Source organism: Leptonychotes weddellii, chromosome 5 (assembly GCF_054177405.1).
Source record: "Leptonychotes weddellii isolate Sample4059 chromosome 5, ASM5417740v2, whole genome shotgun sequence".
NCBI classification, from domain to species: Eukaryota; Metazoa; Chordata; class Mammalia; order Carnivora; family Phocidae; genus Leptonychotes; species Leptonychotes weddellii.
Genome location: NC_138373.1, coordinates 155413738 through 155437155, shown reverse-complemented (window position 1 = coordinate 155437155; position 23418 = coordinate 155413738). Strand labels below are relative to the sequence as shown.

General features: G+C 52.2%; 1 protein-coding gene across 1 annotated transcript in view; it reads left to right on the top strand.

Annotated features, from left to right (window-relative positions):
* The window catches only part of SHISAL1 (shisa like 1), a 74550-nt gene that overhangs the window by 44394 nt on the left and 6738 nt on the right, over positions 1-23418 (top strand). The gene's annotated exons all lie outside the window — the stretch shown is intronic.

Sequence of the window (23418 nt, the reverse complement as noted above, 5' to 3'; positions counted from 1 at the left end):
TCCTGCAGTGGGAACTGAGCACAATGGGATTATCGTCCCCCTTTACAGATGAGCAAACATAGGCCCAGAGAGGGGAAGTGATTTGCCCAGGCCACACAGTAAGTCCGTGGGCTGGAGCCAGATGTCCCCCGTCCCAGGTCTCCCAGGACCAAGTAGGACCCTGAGCCAACTGCCACAGGCCACTGCCTGCCTCAGAGCCTCTTCCTGCTTCGCCCCACCTCACTCCTTCCCCTGTGGCCTGGCCCCCTCTGGCCCTTGCCAATTCAGACCTCCCTGGGGAACACTCCTATTCATCCTGCAAAACCTTCCCTGAGGTCACAGGCTCTGGTCGGGCCTAAAGGCCTGAGGCCCGGTCGGGGGGTGTGGGATGGGGCAGTGACAGGAGGACAGGAGGCTGCCCAGCCCCCGTGGCCTCTCAATCTTTCAGAGCTCAGGGGAAACTCCCTGACTTGGCCTGGGAAGATGGTTGTTTGTGTATCTCAAACTTCAGTGGGCGTTCAGTCCCCTGGGGTCTCGTTAGATTTGCCAGTTCTGATGTGCACGATCTGGGTTGGGCCTGGGAGGTGGCGCTGCTGTCAGTCTGGGGACCGCCCCTCGAGGAGTGGGGACAGAGCCATGCTGGTGGAGCTGGGAGCTCCTCTGCACGGTGGTCTCTGAGACATCAGGGCCCGGATTGATGGAAGGAGCTTAAGGAGCCAGGGGGGCTATCTCTGGAGTCCATGGGGGACCCTGACTAACCTGGCCCCCCAGGCAGGAGAGGAGCAGCGCGGAAAGCCCCAGCCAGGGTGGGGCTTGGGAGTCACAGAAAGAGGCGCATCACCTGAGACCATGCAGAACCAAATTGCGTCAGGCTCTGACCAGTCCCGCAAGTGCCTGTAGTGGTAGAGGGGGTGCCCTGCCCCCACGAGGCTCCCAGGTTGATGGGGCAGGACAGAGGACAACCGCAGTTACACAAAGTGCCCGGAGAAGCTGGGCGAGGCCACGATGAACTGCAGGGGAAAGAGGAGTCAGGGCAGGCTTCCTGGAGGAGGAGGAGGCAAGGTGGAGGCAGACCCGGGGAGGTAGGGGGAGTTCACCGGCTTGGAACAAAATGGAAAAGCCACTTCAGACAGAGGAAACAGCACAAGTAAAGATCACAGGGACCCTGGAAATTGCAAGGGGCTTGCAGATGTCATGTGGCCTAAGGCTGAACCAGACTCTGGGCCCTGATGTGCAGAGCCCCTCTCAGCCCACAGGCCTCTGCCCAGCGGCGAAGCCCCCGCAGCAACTGCCGCTCTCACCTCCTGCCTCCCTAACCCAGAACACCCTCTGGCTCTTTACGAACTCATTCATAGGCCTCCCCCCGTGGGTCTCCGGAGTTTACCTGACCCCAGAACCTCCCTCCCGATAAAGCTCGGGCATCACTTTCTTCTGGGCTCTGGGGCCAGATCCTTGATGTGTGGTTTCTGCAGGAGGCCACCAGCCAACAGCGAGAAATTCCAGAAAGCCAGAAGACAAAAAGGGAGACCAAGTATCTTCTTGGCATCACATCAAATACCAAGGAGGCATCCGTGATTGGAATTCAGAAGACAGAGGATGTCTGCGTGTGGGTGGAGTTTCAAATCCTGGGGCTCTCAGCTGGACTAGGAAACCCTGGGCCTGTCCCCCAGAACCCCTGTCTTTCCCAGCTGGGGCCCTGGCTTCCTCCCGCCCCAACCCTGTACACATGGAAGGCACACACCCGCTTCCTCACCACCTGTCTCCACCGTGTGCACACGGCTTTGGGGAAAACCCAGGAAGGTGTTTGTTCAGCAAGGCTGCTCCACGATCAGGGAGGACCATGGAGGGTGGGGTGACAGGCCCAGGACCAGACGCCTCATTGGCTGTGTGTCCTCAGACAAGTTGCTGACCCTCTCTGAGTCTCAGCACTTCCCGTCGACAATGGTGATGAGAGGTGAAGGAGGGGACCTCACCCAGTGCTGAGCACAGAGTAGGGCTGCAGGGAATGTTGATTCCTTTTCCGGAACCATGTCCTCACCCCTCCACCAGCAACCAGCAGGCCCGTCCTTCCTTACCCGGCGGATGCTTGGCCCAGGGAGGAAGCCTTGGGTTTGATGCTAGGGAGCAAATTTAAAATCACAGCCAAGCAGGTGCCACACAGAGCGCTCAGACAGCGTGCCCTGTGTTCCTGGCCCACCCCCGCTAGAGTATTAGAATGAGGGTTTTGGCTGCTTGGTTGGCTGCCTCGTCCCCTGCTCTCAAACACTTATTTGATGAATCCCCATTTTACAGATGGGGAAAGTGAAGCGCAGAGAGGTTAGGTAAGTGGTCCAGGGTCACCCAGCTGGTTACTGACAGACCCAGCGTTTGAGCACAGGCAGTCTAGCTCTGGCCAGCTTAGAGGACCGCTCAGGGCCAGGTGTCCAGCCTCGTCCCCTAGGCCGGGGAGCCAGACAGGACAAGGCAGGCAGGAGTCAGGAGACAGAGCTCAAGGGCCTCAGAAGCCCCAGAAAGCCTTGGGCACATCGTGACCGTTATGGGCAGGAACTGGCTCTCTGCCACAGGTGCCAGCCAGAGCAAGACCCAGGGCAGGGGGAGGGGTCAGGGGCCGGAAGGAAGGCGGGGTGTGGGGTCCAATTCCAGTCCAGAGAGGAGCAGGGACAGGAGCCAATCTTCCCACCCCCATCCTGGGCCGGGCACTGAGCCGGGCACCAAGCTGGGCACCTGACTCAGGGACACACTATGGCAACGAGCTATGAGCTGTGATAGGAGGGAGCCCAGAAGGCACATTGTCCAGACGGGGCATCAGGGAGAGCTTTCTGGAGGAGATGACAGCTGGAATGATCTTCAAGGATGAGTAATAATCAGGCAAAAAAATAAGGGGGTAGGGTGTTGCTGGTGGGAGGAAGAGCATATACAAAGGCTTGGGTAAGGGTCAGGACCCTCAGGGTCTCCACAGGGGACAGCTGTCCTGGAACAGAGATCATCTCAAGGTTCTCTTCTGTAATAGAATAATCAGATTCTTTTTTTCTGGTGAGAGCCTCTTTACTGATAATATTCCACAAGAGGCCAGAAAGGCCCCCTGAAAGTCTTCTGGGGCTCACAGCCTTCTCTCTTTCAGCTCCTGTCCCTGCCCCAAGGACCACTGTAGACCCAGACAGAGACCCCAATTCAACCGGAAGGAATCAGTCAGCGTGCTTAGGACAGACTGGGCCTCAGGGTCCAAAAGAAAGGACCGGACCACATCCAAAGCCACCGGGGTCTATCCTGGTAGATTTTCTTACTTGTAACAATGAGTAAGCTATGCTCTTGGAGCAGAGGGGAGGGGCTGAAGGAAGCAGTTTGGAAGGAATACCATGGGCAACCCAGAGTTCAAATTCCATGTCTGCCCTCCTGAGTCCTGGGACCTGGACAGATCCTGCAACGTCTTGCCCCCTCCAGGCCCCCAGAAGCTCAGGGGTCATCAGGAGAGGGTGACGAGGATCCCGGCAGCCCAGAGCCAGAGTACAGATCCTGATGGCTGGTCCTAATCATTATTCCCCTGCTACTTCCTCCACCGAGGAGAGCTCACGGTTTCCTTCCCTTTTATGCCTAATTTTCCGTTATAAAAGTGCCCTGCTCACTGGACAACACGGTGGGTGGGGGGAGAGCAGACACCAATGTCCCCCCCCCCCCACTACAGCCCGTCGTCCCCTGAAGCTCTCTCTCCACCTTATAGCTATTACCATCTGCACATCAAGTTGTGTGTCTTGGGTTTTTAATTCAACATTCTGTCTCAACGAGTTTCCCACATTAAGTCTTCATAACACTGTTTTAATGGCTGCCTTAATTGTCCTTTGAGAGATGATGGGCCATAAGTCGGTGACCCACTTCCCCGACTCGGGCCACTGGGTGCTTCTGAGTCCCCCCCCCACCGCAGTGGTTCTCTTTCTACCTCTCGGAGCATTGCTCCGTCTCATGCTGGGCCCCTCAGCCTCCAGGACAAGAGGGTTTCCAGATGTGGGCATTGAGCATCCCTGCCCAGGTGAGTACGGCCAGTGATGGATCGCTCACTCCCTCCAGAAGCCCCCTGCCTCAGTGGAACAACCCCACCTGCTACAAAGCTCTATTTTTTTTTACAGGCAGGAAACAGAACATTTAGATGCAAAACCCGTTAGAGGCAGACAGACCTGGGTTCAGATCTTGCTCCTCCAGTTTTTGATTCCTAGAGTACCTCCAGCAGGTGATGTAGCCAAACTCCCCTCACCTGGAAGCAGGATGCTAGAATCAGTGCCATCTGGCTCAATAAGAGGAGACGCAGAAGATCGTGGCATACAGAAACCACTCTCCAGTGTTCCTCCTGTCTCCCCTGGCATCACGTCAGGGTGTGGCAGGCTTTCTGTGATGTTGAGGACACCAGTCAGCTGTCCCAGGGTCCACAGCCCTTCCTGAGCTGAGCACTAGCTGGCCAGGGAACAGTCAATACCCAGAAAGGGTTTCAATGGATGAGTAGGAGTTTTCTGGAAGTGGACATATGACCCTCTCGGCAGAGTGCAGCTCAGGCTAAGTCCCAGAGGATGGGAAAGGCTAATGAGAAGTGGGGAGCCTTGGGGAGCTCCAGGTCCTGGGTACCACCCCACATGGTTCCCAGCCCCTCATTGGTCTCCTTCACTGCTCCCTCCTCATCAACGTAGCCTTAGGCACCAGAGAGCACTGGGCTCCTTCCTTGACCCTGTTCTCTCCATCTCCACCCACCCGTGGGAACTCCACTGGCATGCCAGCTCCAGACTTGTCCCTCCGCACCTGACTTCTGGGTCTGTCTCCAGGGCGGTGCCCCCCACCCACCTCGCCCCGACTCCAGACTCAGCTATGCAAATCCTGAGTCTTCACAGGCAGCCCTTCAAGTATTCAGTAGACATTGCAAACTGGCACGGCCAGTGTCCTCTGCCCTGCCACCATCTCCTCGGGACACAATCCCTGACCCTTGGCCACTTCACACATCCTATCAGGGACATCAGGAAAATGGACCCAGAATCCGCCCTCTGCACCCCTCTACCGAAACCAACCATCTGGTCCATCCTCTTGCCCAGACTGAGGCAGTACCTTCTAAATCTCTTCCTGCTTCTATCCTTCGTCCCCCACAGCAGCAGAGCAATCCTTTTAAAATGTAAATCAAAACCCATGGATGTCTCCCCTCTCTCTAGAAGACGGAAGAATTCAAAGTCCTTCCAATGGCCCACAACCCGATCTGATCCCTTTGTCCTCATCTCCCCCGATTGCTCCAACCACACTGGCCTCCCTGCCATTTTGCATTTTCTGCTTTCTTATGCACGTGGCTTAATACTTTTCTAATAACGATGTACGCATCGTTTTGCATTCTAATTATACTCACTTAGCATTAAATTAGCCATTACCTGTGGTTTTACTTAATTTTTCTAAATATCATTTTAGTAGCTACCCAGTAGTCCTGATCCCACATGCTAGCATTTACTGTGCTAGTCCCCTACAGCGAGGCATTTGTACAGCTTACAATTGTTTTTATTATGACAAATAATACTACAGGAGGGTAAACATACTCCAGAAGATTAGGGGCAGCAATAAACACCTTTAAGTGTTTATGGTTTTCCCTTTTATGAATTATTTCCTCTGGATACATTCCAGGCAGGGAAATGATTGAGTCGAGGGGGGTGACATCTGTATGGTTCTTTGTACCAATGCCAGCCTCCTCCCCAAGAGGACTGTCACCAGCAGCAGCTTGTGAGGATGGGCCCTCCTCGTTTTTATGTGTTTGCATTTCTTTGATTGTTAGCTGAGGCTGAACACCTTTCCTTTCATTTGTTAATTAACTGTATTTCCTCTCTTGTGGGTTGCCCATCTATGTTACTGCGCCCCCAAGACAGGTGGTAATTGAAGGCATTTCCATAAAGCAACTTTTATTTTCCAAACTTCAGCTCCTGGGTATTACTCTTGTCTGTGTATTTCCTTCCCCTGTACTGTTTACTTAATACATTTTTAATTGACTTTAAATCAAGTCACTTTTTAAAAAAACTCAGACTTGCTCTAAGCAATCATATCTTTGGTTTAAGAGTTATATTTTCCCCAATACACATTAAAACAAATGTATAGGGACACCTGGGTGCCTCAGTCGGTTAAGCGTCTGCCTTTGGCTCAGGTCATGATCCTGGGGTCCTGGGATCGAGTCCTGCATTGGGCTTCTTGCTCAGCAAGGAGTCTGCTACTCCCTCTGCCACTCCCCCTGCTTGTGCTCTCTTTCTGACAAATACATGAATAAACTCTTGAAAAAAAAATCTTAAATATATAAACATAGCCAAGATGTGCTGGGGTCAACTTGCACTGGCTCATGAGAGTTAGTAGTTAATTTTTTAGGAATTTTGTGAGCCCGTTGTTGAATACAGACACTATAAAAATTAAGCGCTATAAGCCGACAATTAAATAAATTCTATGAAACACAAAAGTAATAGACATTCGAAATCATCACTTCCTAGTGATTTTGCTACATTTCCTATGATCTATGCTCTTGAGCTTTTGTATCTATTGTGTCTGTGTAGTGAAACTTACATAATGTTGCCTATTGTGCATCTCTTCCCAACACTGTTGACAGTACTTACACCATGGAAGTGGGCAGCAAATGTTACAGATCAGGGCTCTATCCTCTCAAGATCTGGTCATTGAATATTTACTGGCATGCGACTGCATGTAACCTTTCAAACGCTCATGTGTTCAGCACCTCCGACCATCTGCCTGCCCCGTGGTCTGTGAATCTTAGTGCAGAGCTGTGAACGTGTCCTTACGGGCCTGTGAAACTGGATCCCAGCACTTCCAGGAACACCCATAGACAGGCACCCCGGGCGGCTGTAGCCGGGGCAAGAGGCAAGGTGGTTCTGAAAAGGAGATTCATGCTCCTTCCCAGAGCAAAGAAAGTAAGGGAGATGAGAAGGCAGGAGGACCGGTCAGAACTTCTTGTCATCCATCTGGCCCTTGATCCCCGGAGGGAACATCTTGGGCTGTCCCTTTGCAAGCTCGCCAACCCCATCTGCTTTTGCTTCTCAGCACCAGTGTGCACTGTGGCGAGGATGCGGCTGGACACCATTAACTCACTCCAACCTGTGCTTGCTGAGGGTTGGCCATGCCCTGGGCCAAGTGCACGGACTAAAATGTAAGAGAGGCACAACCCCAGCCAGTGATGTGCAGAAAATCAATCCTGGCCACTTACTTTACCTGGAAAATCAATGTATTCGGCCACAGGGCAAATATACCTTAGAGAGGTTTTGGTAAAGTCTCTTTGAAGATGCTCTTCCAGCATGAACTAGACCAGACTTAACTGTCTGCAGAACCCTCTTCCAGTTCAGGTTCCAGATAGAAGTTCACTGCCTCTGGGCCTGGGACGCAACCTCATGAGCAAGGGCCGTGAGTCCAACCAACCAGATCCGCAGGCCCTGTGACCTTGGACAAGTCACTTGCTCCTCCCAGGCCCGTTTGCCTGGACGTGAAAATGGGGGCGGGGGGGACAGAAATGGAGCCCACTGGGAGCCTGGCACAGAGCCGGCGCTCAGCCACAGGGCGCCCCATTCCCAGCGGCATGCTGCCAGGTGGCCTGATTAGACATGCCTCATCCTGGAGGGGGCTCCTGCGGTCCTGTCCCCACTCCCAGCCACCCAGCCCCAGGGGGGACCCACACTGCCCAGCCAGCACACTAGCTTGGAATCAATTAAGATTCCCTAACCCAGTCACTGCGGCCGGCTCCTGTTTAAACAAAGATGCCAGTTTGAGTGAGCAATTAACAAAGAGATGTTTCCACGGAGGCCTGGACAAAGCTGGGGAAACATGGCCTGCGAGAAGAGAGGGTGTTCCTTCACGTCAATTGGACAGCAGTTCCGTCCGATTGCCCCCCGGGCTGCAGCAGGGTAATGTGGAGACCGCAGGATTGCCATAAAGGGAAGCCGAGGCTGGGCCCACGGCTGTTATGTGTCCCCAAAACCATTTAGTTCAGGGGCTCTGGACAGGCCCAGCTCCCAGATCGGGCACCCCAGGGCGAGAGAAGCAGGAATTTATCTCCATCGGTGTGGGCCAGGGAGGACCAGGGAACCTTTCCTTCTTTATTCCCTCCATCATTAAAACTCTGGCCTTAACTGCGAAAACATTTGCTTCCAAGGATAGATGCTTGTTGGCGCCGTGAGACTCTCCCAGCGTGGTTATTCCGCTGCCGTCAGAATGACGGAAACCAACTCTGGCCTTCGGGCCAGGAGGGCGCCAGTTCCTCATAAATGCCCTCCAGAGTGCTCTTCCTGTTACTTCTGAGGCGCCCCGGAGGGTGCCAGGGAGAGCTCCTTGCCAGATGGCTTTGGTCGCGGGCTCCAGGTGTGGCTCCAACCCGCTCAAGTATTGGGACCTGTGGCTTCAGGAATTGCTGGGTGTGGCAGCCCAGGGGTGGCAACAAGGACCCCGGTGTCCCCTGAGGTCCCCTGGGCTGGGCTGGCACGGACTCTGTGCTGCCGAGCTGTGTGTCCTTGGGCAGGCTGCTTCACCTTTCTGAGACAGCAGTGGGGAAGCAAATAATCCCCCGTGGCAGGGCTTTCATGGGGTTGCCATCTGAGGATGTGCTGAGGACCTCCAAAGTCTCCCCTGTTCCTGTCTCTGTCTACTCTGTCAGCAGGAAAAGGGGTCCCTGCCAAACCCCTCCTCCACCCCCTCCACCCCAGCTGAGGTTGCTGAGAGCTTATGTCATAGCTCATCAACCAGACAAGAAAAGGATATTGTGCTAGATTGTTCTGTCGTCAGCTTGGTTAGCCTGGGGTCTTCCTATCCCAGAATCCACTGCCCTGGTAAGGCCGGCCGGAGTTGTCTGAGTTTTGGGAAGCCCCAAACAGCATCACCGGGCCCGAGAAGTCTCAGAGCCAGGGAGGCATGGCTGCAGAGGTGCCCCGGGCCCCCGTGTGTCTGCAGATTTTCCGTCTGCGTCCGGCTCTTCTTCCAGACTGCTGACCCCGGGACGCAGATCCCGCAGACATGGAAGGCAAGACCCTTCCATGGACCCCAGGCCCCCTCGGCTGCCCCTCAGCTCCCAGCCCCCCGCAGATGGGTCCCGTTCTCCCATCCAGTGCAGCTGAGGGACCCTCCTCTGAGACTTCGACTCCCCTTTCTCGACCTTCCCTGCCCCAGAGTGTAGAAACAGGGGTTCCTAGAGTAAACGCCTTGTTCCATGACAGCCCAGCGGCTGTGGCCCAACCCCCCCCCACCCAGGCCCTGCCAGATGCTGTCACTCACATGACCCTGAGGGGCACATCTTCATCACCTCTGACGTCCAGATGTACCCCCGGCCAAGGTGTCCGTTTAATGGAGCGCTGCTTACTTCTTCCCGGAAAAGCCATTCCTCAGGCAATGGTGTGTCTCATGATTGATGGCATCAGCAGGGGGAGGACACGCAGGGCGCCACAGAGTGGCTGTCTCGATGGGGGAGATCATGTCCATTAGTTTAAGGAAACCACGGGGCAGCAAAGCACTTTGAGCAGCAAGTGACTTGGTCAGACGGGAGCTTTGGTGAGAGCCCCCCGCTGTGGGCAGGGCTGACCGTAGGAGGGGGGGTGTGGAGGCAAGGAGGCCGTGGGGAGGCTGTTGCTGTGCCCCAGGGAGGAGACTATGGCAGTTTAGGCTGGGGGCGGTGGGCTGATTTGGAAATGTTTTGGAGGTGGTGCAGCCAGGATTATGGAGGGATTGGACCTGGGGGCAGGGAATGGGGGCACCCCGGACAGCTGTAAGGTCTGATCTAAGTGACGTGCGGTGTTGCCACAGATGAGGAAGGACCCCGCTGGAGGAGAGGCGGAGCAGGGGTCCCAGGCATGGCGCGGTGGGGCCTGTTGTCGCTGGCTGCGGCCGGAGCCCTGGGCTGTGCACGACCGGTGAGGACGTATAAAGGTTGAGCGTGCATCCTGAGGCCTGGAGCGGGTCCCAGGTGGGCAGGAGCTGGGGAGGTGCCAGAGGGACAGGTGTGTGCCAGGTGGACAGCAGGGGGCACCAGGAGGGTTGGTGGGCTCGGGACTTACTGCCCAGGATATATAGCCTTCTCCCCAGCTCTGGGGCCAGCCAGGAAAGCCAAAGACTAGGGTGGGTGTGCGTGAGTGTGCGTGCGTGAGGATGCGGCGTGGACGTCGTGTACACGTGTAGCATATGCTGGGTGTGTGTTGTTGGGGGCACGTGTGGGGGGTGCGTGTGTGGCTATGTGGTTCGGGCTTAGTGGGCGTGTAGTATGATGTCTGTCCATGCTCACGTGCTTGGGTATGACCCCGGCTCCAGCCTCGGCCCCTCCTGCCACATCTGTCCCACCCCGAGGGCAGGAAAGGGGCCTGGGGCGCAGGCTGGGGAATTTGAGGCAGCCCAGGTGTGCCATAACATAAAAACAGCCTCAGGTCAGCGGTCGCCAGGAGGGAGCACAGAGGTTTGCACGGTGCCGGGGTCAGGGGACCAGGAGCCATAGACGGTCAAGGACAAAGTATAAGCAGCCCTAGAGCTAGGAGGCACATTCATTTCACAAGGATTTGCAAAACATGGACCGAAGCCTGGGTACACAGAATGGGTCAGACCCCATCTCTGCCCAGGAGACGTGCCTCCAAGCCTGGTCACCTCACTGGGTTCCCCACCCCAGCTCCCCTGTGAGCTCCTACTCATCCCTCAAAACCTTGCTCAGGCTGCGCTTCTCCCCAAGGCCTCCCACCCTCCTGCAGAGGTCTTCTCTCCCTGTTCCCCACTCTCAACACAGCCAGGCCCACGTGGTCTCTTATCACATCTGTGCCCACTGGATGGGGCAAGGCCAGGGACAGTCTGAGTCCTCCTGCGGATCCCAGTGCCTGGAGCAGAGCCCTGGGTTCAGAATCATGGCTGCTTGTCGGACTCCTTCCGCCACTGGCTTGCTGTTTAATCTTGGGCAGCCTCGTGCCTCCCTGGGCTCCGCTTTCCCCTTGTGTGATGGGATGCTTCCACAGTGTCTTTCAACTTAAAACCCCTCTGACCTTCTCTTCTGGCTAATGGAGACGCCGATCAGGGACCAGAATGGATGTGGAAAGCACTTGAAAAATTCATAACAAGGAGGCAAAGGGAGAGTCTTTTATTTTTGTAGAGCAAGAAGAGGTGGGGTTGTGACGGAGGCTGCGGTCGGAAGAGGACAGCGTCCCCAGCCCTTTGTGGCCTTTAATGCAGAACACGGCTCTCTTGTGAAAGCCATGGCATCAAATATTTACCAAAGCAGCATTAAAAATTAACCTTTAGGATGTAGATGTTTAAAGACCCCAAGCTCCCCAAGAAACGTCCGGAAGTCAGGAGGGCGAAGGGCTGGGAGGAAGGCTGCACACAGGGCTTGGATAATGAAGCTCCCCGAGCCAGGCACAGCTCCCCACGGGCCCTCGGCCCCTGCCACTAAAGCTGGAGCAACCTCCAGCCCCATGTCTGCGGGGCGCCGGGCTAGTCAGCCCTCCTCGGCCGTCTGCCCTTCCAGGCTCCCCAGGGCTGCCAGATAAGTCAGGCCCTCGGCGCTGAGGCAGAGAGAGCTGGTGCATTCGCGCATCGGAAGGAAAGTCGGGGTGCAGGAGTGTGGGCAGAGAAGGTGGCAGAAGCAGGGGGCAGTGCCCACCAGACTGGCTGGGGGAATGGAGGGGATGGTAAGGAAGAGGGGGGCTCCAAAAGTTATATCTAGGACCCTGGACCGAGCCGCTGGGGATATACTGACGGGATATTCTGAGCTGGGACCCCTTGGGTGGGTGTGGCTTTGGGTACCAGCTGCGTGGGATGTCTGAGGTTGGAGATGCCTGTGAGCATCAGGGAGTGATGTTAGGGCCACAGACCAGTCGAGGATCTCAGGGGAAGGTCTAGGCAAAGTAGTCAGGGGGGGAGCAGCCCCTGAGGCAGGAGGAAACTGGGAGGCGTAGGGTCCAGAGGCTTAAAGAGGGGGTGTCCTCGGGGTGCCTGGGTGGCTCAGTTGGTTGAGCGACTGCCTTCGGCTCAGGTCATGATCCTGGAGTCCCGGGATCGAGTCCCGCATCGGGCTCCCTGCTCGGCGGGGAGTCTGCTTCTCCCTCTGACCCTCCTCCCTCTCATGCTCTCTGTCTCTCACTCTCTCTCTCAAATAAATAAATAAAATCTTTAAAAAAAAAAAAAAGAGGGGGTGTCCTCAGAGGAGCAGGGTCAGCCGAAAGGATGTGGGGACCTGGCCTCAGATGCCAGGACCAAATGCCCTGCCCTGTGCCCATCGCTCCCATGATGCCCCGTCCCTGCCCCCATCCCCCAGCGCAGTCGGTGTGCTCCTAGAAACACAGACACAACATCTTGTCTGTGGAATCTGCAGGGAGTAGCCGACACCAGAGCATCGCCCTTCCCTCCTGCGTCCGTCTGGCCTTTCCATTCCCCGGGATGACAGTCATCTTCTTTCTCAGGGAAAGAAAGTGAGGTTTCACATTCCATTCTTTTCAAATGACACAATGTCCTATAAAATGCAAAGTAATTCCAGTTTGTCCACAAATAAGATCTTTGTTGGGATAGTTTCTACCTTTCCTGGCGACCCAGTGAGCAGGCAGTGAGGGGGTACCCGGGGCACTTTGGAGAGGAGGGCTGCCCTCCGTTCCACCTGCTATGAGCCGCGTCCACACTGGGTGCTCAGGGCTGGGACCCGCGCCCGAGCTCACCTCCCATCTCTCGCCTAACACAGGGAAGGATGACATGAAGCCATGATCCAAAAGTTCAAGATGAGTCTTAGGAACACCTGCTGTCAAGGTGTTGGCCGAGCTGACTCCTTCTGAAGGCTCTAGGGGAGAATCTGCTCCCTTGTGTTTTCCAGCTTCCAGAGACGTCCACGTTCCATGGCTCGTGCTTTCCATCATGGCTCTGCTCTAACCTGTTTCTGTCCTCACCTTGCCTTCTCTGACCCTGGCCCTCCTGCACCCCTCTTTGAAGGACCCTCATCATGACACTGGACCCACCTGCATAACCCAGGATGATCTGCCCATCGAGGTGTCCCCAACTTACTCCCACCAGCAGACTCCCTTTCACACCGTGTGAGGCCACATTCACAGCTTCTGGGGACCCAGACGGGGACCTCTTTGGGGGCCTGAATTGTGAGAGGCTACTCATCGTGGCTTTATGTCGCATCTTCCCAATGCTTGTGTTACACAAACACACCTCCTCCAGGCAGCCTCCCAAGACCGCCTCTTCCGTGGCTAAAAGCTCTGCCCTAGGGGACTCTGCTCTCACCTCCGCGGGGTTGCCGTCTTACCCGGCACCATCCAGTCAGGATGCCTGCCCCATTTGCTCCTTGTAAGACGTGGATACCAGCACCCCCCACCCCCGGGCTGCCGTGGGAATGCGGTGGAAGGCGTGCTGAAGGCTCCTAGCCCCACACCCGGCAGAGTCAGGGCCACGCAAACCGCAAACCGAGCTATCATCTCTCTGAGGGGCACATTGTCTGCAGCTCACCTGGCAATTAGTCATGTTGGGCCTCGTGACTCCTCGGCTTTTGTCAGCTGTGATTGTCACCAAGACTCCGCAGCCTTCTGGAAGCGTTCATTCTTATTCAAATTGCCAGGTGCTCTGTCTTATCTTCCCAGTTAGGTTGCAGACACCAGCTGAGACACTCCTCCTCCCAGTGGGCCCTCCGCCCCGGGTTCCAGGCTCTGCAGCTCTGCACCTCTCCACTGTCGGGAGGGGGGGGTAGGGGGTAGGGCAGCAGTGGCCACTGCCCTGCTGGCTCCCGCCGGCTCCCTGCCCCCAGCCCGCCAGCCCACTTCCCTGCACCAGAGCTATGCCCACGCACAGGGGTGAGCAGCCCAGACTGTGCTCCCGGTTCCGCGCTAACTAGACAACTGACCCTGAGCAAGTTCCATTTCCTCCCCGAGCCTCAGTCTCCCCGTCTGTACATGGGGGAAATAACGTGCCTGCCTCGCAGGCAGAGCTCAGTGAGCCTGTGTGTGGAATACCCAACACACATCAGCCCGGACTCCTGCCCGTATTAGAATTAGGAAGGAGCGCCCGTGTCTGCTCTCGGAGCCCTAGGATCACGTCCAAATGCCTTCGCCTGGCAGGGGACGTGCTCGGTGGCTGCCACCTCTCTAGACGCACCCTTGCCATGAGCATCTTGTGCCACCCACTACGAGCCTCTGAATGGCCTTGACTCAGGCTGTGCCCTCCTCCTGCTTGCCTTCCTAATCTTCCCGATCCTGCTCAGGCCCCAGCTCGGCATCAACTCCCCGAGAGTTTTCCCTGAGCCCCACTTCTGCCTCTGTCCAGGCTCTGCCCCTGGGGCCCCCAGGCCGTCACCCCTGATGCCACGTGGACCTCCCGCTCTTGTTTGGGGATCCCCGTGTGGCTCCCCTACCAGCTCAGAGCCCTTAAGGGCAGGACCCACACCTGACTCAGCACCCAACGCAAGCCTGGCAGATTCCACGAGTGAGGGCTTCCAGAAGGGCCTAGTAGGAGGCGTTGGCCTTGGTACTGAATGAGAGGAGCATCGGGGGCCCAGCCCCAGTTTCTGCCGGGCTTTTGGCAATGAGGGGCCAGGCCACCTGCAAAGTGCCTGGGAGGACCAGCAGCCCCAGGGACAGGGGCACGTGGCTCTCGGCAGTGGGAGCTAGCTGGACAGTTTCCTGCACTCATGGCGTGGCCAAGGTGTGGTTGCCACAAAAGCAGAACAGAAATTGACCTTTGCTGAAGCTTTATTTTGAGGCACGGTGCCCCCCAGTGCAGGGGCTGCAGTGGGGTGATGGGCCTGGTGGTGTCCAGATGGGCCAAGCCAGAGCTGTCACCGGCCCGGGGGTGTCCACAGCAGGGAATGTCCCTGTTGGCCAGCAATGAGGATGGTCCCACATGCCTGGAGTGGCATCAGGTGGGTTCTGAGGCCCAGAGAGGTTAAGTGACTTGCCCAGGGTCACACAGCTTGCAAGGCATAGAGCTGAGATCCGAACCCAGGCCTGTCCCAAGGCCAGTGGCCATTACCGCCCCCAACCCCTCTACAGTGCCATGCGGTACTGACTGCCACAAAGACACGCTGCGTGGAAGGGGTGCCCTGGGAGCAGGGTCTTGAAGGATGAGTAGGAGTTTGCCAAGTGGACAAAGGGGAGGTGTTCCCAGCATGTGGGAGCACACTCAGGTATTCTGGAGAGTCCTTTGAAGTGGAGATCACAAATGTAGAAACAGTAATAGGAATCTGGTGGGAAGAGGCCCCAAGTGCCCAACTAAGGCATCAAAACTTTCCCTTTGAAGAAACCATGACCAATTTTTTGAACATTATTGATTTCAAAATATTTCATTCTGTATAAAAGATAAAAGAATATATGTAAAATGTATATATGAGACATAAAAAATAGTGAAGTCAATACCATGTTCCCACATGAAACAGCGCTATCAAGAGGCCCTCCACGTGCCCCCCCCCCTCAACGCACGCATGCATGCACGGTGCCACCAGCCTGGATTTCGTGCCTGCCATCCCCACACATCTCCCTCTGGGCAGTGACTGGAGCAGATTTTGCTCTCCAGAAAAACGGCTCTGGGGAAATACAGGGGCTGGTCTGGTCGTGGGGCCCAGAAGCAGGGACAGCTTCATGGAGGCCTTGGCCAAGGTCAGGAGTGATGCTGCCTCCCCTCAGAGAAAGGGGAGCCTCATTTCCACATCAGCCTGGAAGAGCAAAGACGAGGGAGCAGGGACGTTGCCGCTGGCACCATGTCTCAGAAGGGCCACCAGAGGCAGGGAGGACCAGGCTGGGAATGATGGGAGAGATTTGACCCACATTATAAAAGTTTTCCAGCTAACTGAACAGTTGAAAGGGCAATGGGCTACGAGGTAGTGAGTTCCCTGTCCCTGGGGGAAGCCAAGCAAAGTTTAGACAACCACCTGGACTTGCTCTGCAAGCTTCTTCTGACTTTCCTCTTCCTTTGGTCCCTGGGGCTTCCTCTGTCTCAGCATTTTCCTACCTGATGCCACCATCTACCCCTCCATATGGGGTCCCCAAGGCCAGAGTCTGAATCATCTACTCCATGCTTCCCCCCACCTAGGTTCCCAGGGGCTGAGATAGAGCAGAAAACACAGCACCAGGTAAGCCCTGCTCTTGTGGAACAGACAGGGTGGTGGGAAGACAGACAGCCCTCCAATGAAGGAGACAGCACATCAGTCCTTGAGGAGCGTGGCAGTGAGCAGTAAGCAGGGCCTTGGGGGGTGCAGGGGGGTCAGGAAGGCCTCCCTAAAGAGCCATCTGCACCAAGACCTGAAGTTGTTGAGAAAATGAGCCATGCACAGATGTCTAGCCAGAAGGAACAGCGAGTGCAAAGGCCCTGAGGCAGGAGCACCCAGGAATGTTGGGAGGAACCACAAAGATGCCTGTGTGGCTAGAGAGGAAGACAAAGGTGCATGACAGGAGGCCATGTCAGAAAAGTATGAGGGGGCAGCATGGAGAGTCACCAGAGCTTTGGTAATAAAAAGCCATTAGAGAGTTTCAAGCAGAAAAGATTTAATATATATATTGAAAATAGACAAAAAAACACAGGGAACTCTGGCTCCTGTGTTGAGATACACTGTAGGGACGCAAGGACAGAGAAATCTGTCAAGGGTGTTGAAATCCTCGAGGACTGTGGCTTGGACCATGGCAGCAGTGTTGGAAGTGGTGAGATTCTGCGTGTATTTTGAATAGATGAGATTGGCTGATGGGTTGGACCTGGGCATGAGACCAAAGGAGTCAAGGACAGCTCCCATTCTTTTGACCTGAGCTACTGGAAGGATGGAGCTGCCATCAGCTGAGAGGGGGACTGAGGAGGAGTGGGTTTAGAAGGTAACATAGGAGTTCGGTTTGGGATGTGTCAAGAATGACACCTGCTAGGCGCGTGAGGGGGATATCCAGGAGGTGGTTGGATGTTCAAGACTACAGTTCAGGGAAGAGTCCTCAGCACGTAGACGGGATTAAAGTCACAAACCCCAATGACAGCTGGGACAGAGACAGGAGAATGGGAGGTGTGTGAGCATGGTGTGTTGGGGCAGCCGACAGACTGCCCTCCTGGACAGCTGCGTGGACCTTTCTGATATCTGCATCCTTCACGTATGGGGAGCCATTACTTTTGAACCCAGTGCCCTATGGATGGACATTCCATTGATCCTAAGGTCCACTATTGCGTATGAATGAGCTTGTGCGTATTTTGCCCTTGTGCGCATATTTGGAGGATAAATTTTAAGTGGAATTGCTGGGCCAGAGGGCACGTGCATCTGTAACTTTGCTGCACAAACTGCCTTCCAGAAATGACCCTGATGTCCCTCCTACCAAGAATGAAGCAGAGGTTCTCCGCCCATCCCCCCGCCATCATCCGGCAGACACACGAACCCTCAACCTTCTTGATCTTTGCCAGTGTGAGGAGTGAAGGATGTGGACGTGTCCTGTTATTTGTGCTCCAGAATACTGTCTCATTATGGCTTTAATTTGCATTGCTCGTATTTTAGACTTTGGATTTGCGATTTGACAGTTTTTCTTCTTGGTAATTGGTCTGTTTAGATTCTCTCCTCCTGGATCCTTTGGGTAATTTCTGTTTTGTTGGAAATTCACTCATTTTGTCACGGTTTTCTGATTTAGTTGGACAGAATTGAGTGGGTAGGCTCCCTTGCTCTTCTCTCATTATTTGTCTGGTCACTTCATTTTACCGAGCACCTGCTCTGCGTCTAGCATCATTATTGGCGCTGGGGATATGGTTGTGCACCAAAACCAACGAAAGTGCTACTTTTATGTACAGATACTTTTTAAAATATGTATGTAAAATCTGTGGCCTGTTAGAGTGCTGTAAGTGCTAGAGAGAAAAAAAGTATGAGAACAGGGAAAGAGTTTGAGAAAGAGTGCAACTTGATACAGTAGTCACAGAAGGACTCAGGCACAGGTGACTTGAAGACAATGAGGGAAGAATCATGTGTTTATCTGGGAGAAGAAATGGGTGCAGGTGGTGTGTTAGTCTAGATCCTCCAGAAGCACAGAACCAATGGACAGATGTAAAAGTAGATATTGATACACTGTTGATACCGACATAGATATGCTGTAGATATAGATATAGACACGCTGTAGTTATAGACTTGCTGTAGAGATTGACACAGACTAGATTTAGATACACTGCAGTTATAGATATAGACACGCATGGATGTAGAGACACGTAGATATAGATGTAGACATGCTAGAGATATAGACACCCTGTAGATGCAGACACGCTGTAGATATAAAGATACGCTATAGATATAAATACAGACTTGCTATAGATATAGGTACACTGCAGTTATAGACACATATCAATATAGAGACACATAGATATAGATATAGATGTGCTGTAGATATAGACTCGCTGTAGATATAGACGTGCTGTAGATATAGATACACTGTAGATACAGATATACATATGCTGTAGATATAGATACAGACAGCCCGTAGATATAGACACGCTGTAGATATAAATATAGAAATGCTGTAGATATATAGACATGCTCTAGATACAGATATAGATACGTTGTAGATATAGATACGTTGTAGATACAGATAAGCTGTAGTTACAGACACGCTGTGGATATGGATGTAGACACACTGTAGACATAGATACAGACATGCTGTGGATATAGATAGACACAGCTTAGATTAGATACACTGTAGATATAGATACAGACCTGCTGTGGATATATATAGATAGGCTGTAGATGTAGATACACTGTAGATCTATACACGCTATAAATACAGGCATGCTGTAGATACAGATATACTGTAGATAGAGACACACTGTAGATATCGATACCGACACGCTGTAGGTACTGACATGCTGTAGATACCGACACGCTGTAGAGATATTGACACCCTGTAGACATAGGTATAAGTGTATAAAGAGATTTACTACAAGGAGTTGGCTCGTGCAGTCTTGGAGGCTGAGCAGTCCCACGGTCTGCAGCCGGCAGGCTGGAGACCCAGGAGAGCTGATGGTGTGAGCGTCGGTAGGGGTCCAAGTCTGAAGGCAAGAGAGACCGACGTCCCAGTCGGAAGATAGCCAGGCAAAGGAGGAATTCTCCCCCATCAGTCAGTGTGTTCTATTCGGGCTTTCAGTGGACTGGGAAGGGCTGTCTGCTTACACATTCTGCTGACTCAAATGTGAGTCTCTCCCAGAAACACCTTCCCAGACACACTCAGAATCATATTTGAGTGGATATCTGGCCCCACCCCACTGGCCCAGTCAAGCTGACCCGTAAAAGGAGCCATCAGGGATGGAGTGGAGTGAATAAAAGAGAGAAGACAGGGACTTGATCAGAGAAGATGGAGAGGAAGCTTTTGACTTCCACTCTGATGGGACGAGGGCCATTGAGGGTTTTGAGCTGAGCAGTGATGTAATCTGACTCAGGTTTTCACAGGATCCCTCTGGCTGCCAAGGAAGCCCCTGCAGGAACCCTGTGGGCTGGGTCTGTGGTGGGAGAAGGGGGTACAGGAAGCAGCTAATGGATCGGAATGGACTTTGAGAGGAAGAGGGGGGACCAGAGATAGCCCTGGGGCTCTGATGCAAGCAACCGGAAGGATGGACTTGAATTTAGTGAGGTCAGGACGATCGTGGGAAGGTTGACTGGGGAAGAAGATCCGGGTTTTAGTTCTGAGAAGGTTAAGTTTGAGATGTGTGGCAAATCTCCAGTTGCTGATGTCAAGTGGACAGTGTGGAGATAATGTGAGAGCTTGAGGCCAGAGAGTCATCAGTGTATACAGTGAGCCCCTGCGAGGAGAGGAGCTCCTCAGGAGTGAGTGGAGGTGGAGAGGAGAGGAAACGGGATGATGGGGAGGGACCTGGCGAGGAGTCTGAGAAGGTTCCAGAGAAGCAGAAGGAGAACCAGGAGAGGGTCCAGAGTGTCCCAGAGGCAGGAGGAGTGATCCTCTGGGTCAGCGGTGCCCAGGGGGCAAGTAAGAAAAGGTCTGAGAATTGACCACTGGATTTAACAACACAGAGGCCTTTGGTGACCTTGACCAGGGCAAATTCTGCAGAATAGCGAGGGCAAAAGCCTGTCTGGAGGGACGAAGGGACAGTGGAGGAGTAGAAATGGAAAACAGAAGTGTAGGTAATTGCCACGTAGCCACTTCCTCTTTCCGCCTCCAGATTCACCAACAGCTAACGTTTCAGTGTTTTTCAAAGAACCAGAAATTGGGTTTATTTATTCCTTCCTTCCTTTATTTTTAACTTCATTTCAGTTTTAATTTATCAGTTGCTTTCCTGTGCCTTCCTTGAATTTATTTGGCCTTTTCTAACATTTTGAGTTGGATAGTTAATTCATGTTCTGTTTATTAATATCAATATTTAAAGCTGTAAATTTTCCTCTGAGCATTATCTGAGCATCTCACAGGTTCTGAGATATGGTATTTTTATTTTTATTATTATCTACCTATTCTGAAATTTTAGTTTCTTGGCTCTCTGAGTCATGAGTTATTTTAGAGTTTTTATTTATTTTTTTAAAGATTTTATTTATTCATTTATTTGAGAGAGAGAGAGAGCACATGAGAGGGGGGAAGGTCAGAGGGAGAAGCAGACTCCCTGCTGAGCAGGGAGCCCGATGCGGGACTCGATCCAGGGACTCCAGGATCATGACCTGAGCCGAAGGCAGTCGCTTAACCAACTGAGCCACCCAGACGCCCTATTTTAGAGTTTTTAAATGTCTTGGTGGTAGAGTTTTGTTTTGTGGTTTTCCTTATAAATATTTTCAAATTCTAGTGTATTGAGATCAGAGAATGTTATCTGATTTTTAAATTTTGGAATTTACTTTCTTTGTGGCCTGATAGTCACTTTCTGTGTGTTCTTTTTCAAGAACATTCGAATAGAAGGTAGATTCTGTTTAATGCACAAACACATGCACACACACACATGCATACACACATACATACACACACATACATGCACACATTCACACACATACATGCACGCATACACACACTATGTTATTAATTAGGTATTTGGCCTCCTATCTTTTTTTTTTAAAGATTTTATTTTATTTATTTGACAGAGAGAGACACAGTGAAAGAGGGAACACAAGCAGGGGGAGTGGGAGAGGGAGAAGCAGGCTTCCCGCGGAGCAGGGAGCCCGATGCGGGGCTCGATCCCAGGACCCTGGGATCATGACCTGAGCCGAAGGCAGACGTTTAACGACTGAGCCACCCAGGCACCCCAGGCCTCCTATCTTTTTATTTATGCTTTTGTCAACTTAATCTGTAATGTAGAGGCTATGTTATTTGGTGCATAGACATTCATTATTTTGAGATCCTCGTGGTGACTCTCAGACTGATCTCTGCACAGATCCTTTCTTTTTCTCATTCAGTATTTCTTGCCCCGACTTCAGCTTTATCTAATATTCAGATCAAGAACCCTGGTTTCTCTTGGTTTGCATTTGTTTGTTATGTTTCTGCCCATCCTTTTATTTTTTTTTAATTGTATTAAAACACATAACATAAAATTTACCACCGTAACCATTTGAAGTGTAGGGGTCAGTGGTACTAAGTACATTGACGTTGTTGAACAACCATCCCCCAGGGCATTTTCATCATCCGTCCATCCTTTTATGTGAAACCTGTGTGATTCATTCTACCTTCAGTAGATCTTGTTTGTAATCTGGTCTGAGTGTCTTTTTTTTTTTTTTTTTTAAGCCAGTGTGTATGGCTCATTAACATTTACTTACATGGCAGATACATTTGGTGTTACTTTTGTCATGATTTGTGATATGCTTTCTGCTTTTATAGCTTTTGTGGGGGTTGTCAATTTCCACCATATGGTCTCTGTTTTCTTTGTTTTATTTTTTGTGTATATGTCTTCTGACAATTTGCAAAGCTGTGTTTCTGATCCTGTGGTTATCTTTATAATTCTACTGTGATATGATACCCTTAATTCTCTATTGCTTTAGACGGTGTTTATTTTCTCCCCACATATGAAGAATGTCCAAATTAGAATATTTCTATTTTCCTTCCCCTTCTCTCCCTTCCATCAAATGACTTTAGTTGATTATATTTTATAATATTTTCCCTGTTTACTGTTGTGCCTCTAATTTTACTTAAACCTCTGAACAACTCTTGAGACGCCTAAATATAAGTGATGAAGACATAGTTTATGTAAATTACCTCCCCGCTTCTCACCTCTACCCTCCCATCTATTGTTATTTACCCCAGTTCTCTGTTTTCTCTTTCATTCTTGCCTATAATAGTTCCAATCCTTGGATTTGTTTCAGACAGTCCTTCAGTTCAACAGATTCTCTCTGTTGGTGACGTCACCACACTCACCTCATTTGGCCTTGGTTATCCCAAGTGTGTCCTCTAGTAATTTATATAAGAAAGACTCACGTGAACTATATTTCAAAAATAGATTCAAAATGTGTTTCTGTTGATGTTAAACTTGAAAGATGGTCCATCTGGGTTTTAACTTCTTGGTTCGTTCATTCATTCAACAAATATTTATGAAACTATGTTCCTGATCCTGGCTATGTTACTGTTCCGGACCCTGGCAATACAGATGTGAACATGACACACAGACACTTTGGCCCTCTTGTAGCTTACTTTCTAGGTGGGGGGAGACAAACAATAAATTAGACCAGTAAGTAAAATCTGTGGTGTGCTGAATAGAGATGGATGCTATGGAGAAAGATAAAGCAGGTGGTGGGGGGATCATTGGACCTGGCTTCGTTCTGGGAAGCAGCAGAGAAGGCTCTCTGGAATCCAACCCTGAGCCCATGCACACATTCCTGCTGATGTAGAGCAGGGAGGTTGGCTCTGCTTCTTGGACTCTCACCTGCTCTGGAAAGATGCGCTGTGCTGGCTTTGTCAGAGCCCCTCCCTCAACTCCCCCCTGCCCCCCGCCCCCTCTTAACTTGCACTGAAGCTTGGTCGAAGATGGTTTATCAGTTAAGAGCTATAATCAGATACAAGTAGCAGAAGTCCAGCTGCACTGATATGGAGGGGAGAAGTCAGGGGCCACCACCAGAACCAGGTTTCTCCCTGCTTTCCACTTCACCTACATTAGTGCATGTCCCTTCTTCTCATGCTCTTATCTGGATTCATATCCCCTTCCCAGGGGACTTCCACTTACACAGGACTGGGTCGTGGGATCACCCCATCTGCAAGGAAGTCTGGAAAGGTAAGTATTTGTGACTGAGCAGTTGCCCTTATAATTGGATATAGGATAAGGGATTCACAGTGCCATCTGGACTCTGCTAGTCAAAGCTGTAAGTGCCCCATGGGCCAGTGTTTACCGTCCTGACCTTGCCCATTGGTGTCCTGGCCCATCCCTGTGCCAGGAGCACCCTGGTTTCCTCTCCATGGCTTTGTAGGATACGGTCACATCCAGTGATGTTATTCCAAGACTCATAGTGGTCTTTATTACAATTATGAATGGTATCTGTATCTGTTCTTAATATTTTCTAGGTTTTTTAAAGATTTTATTTATTTATTTGAG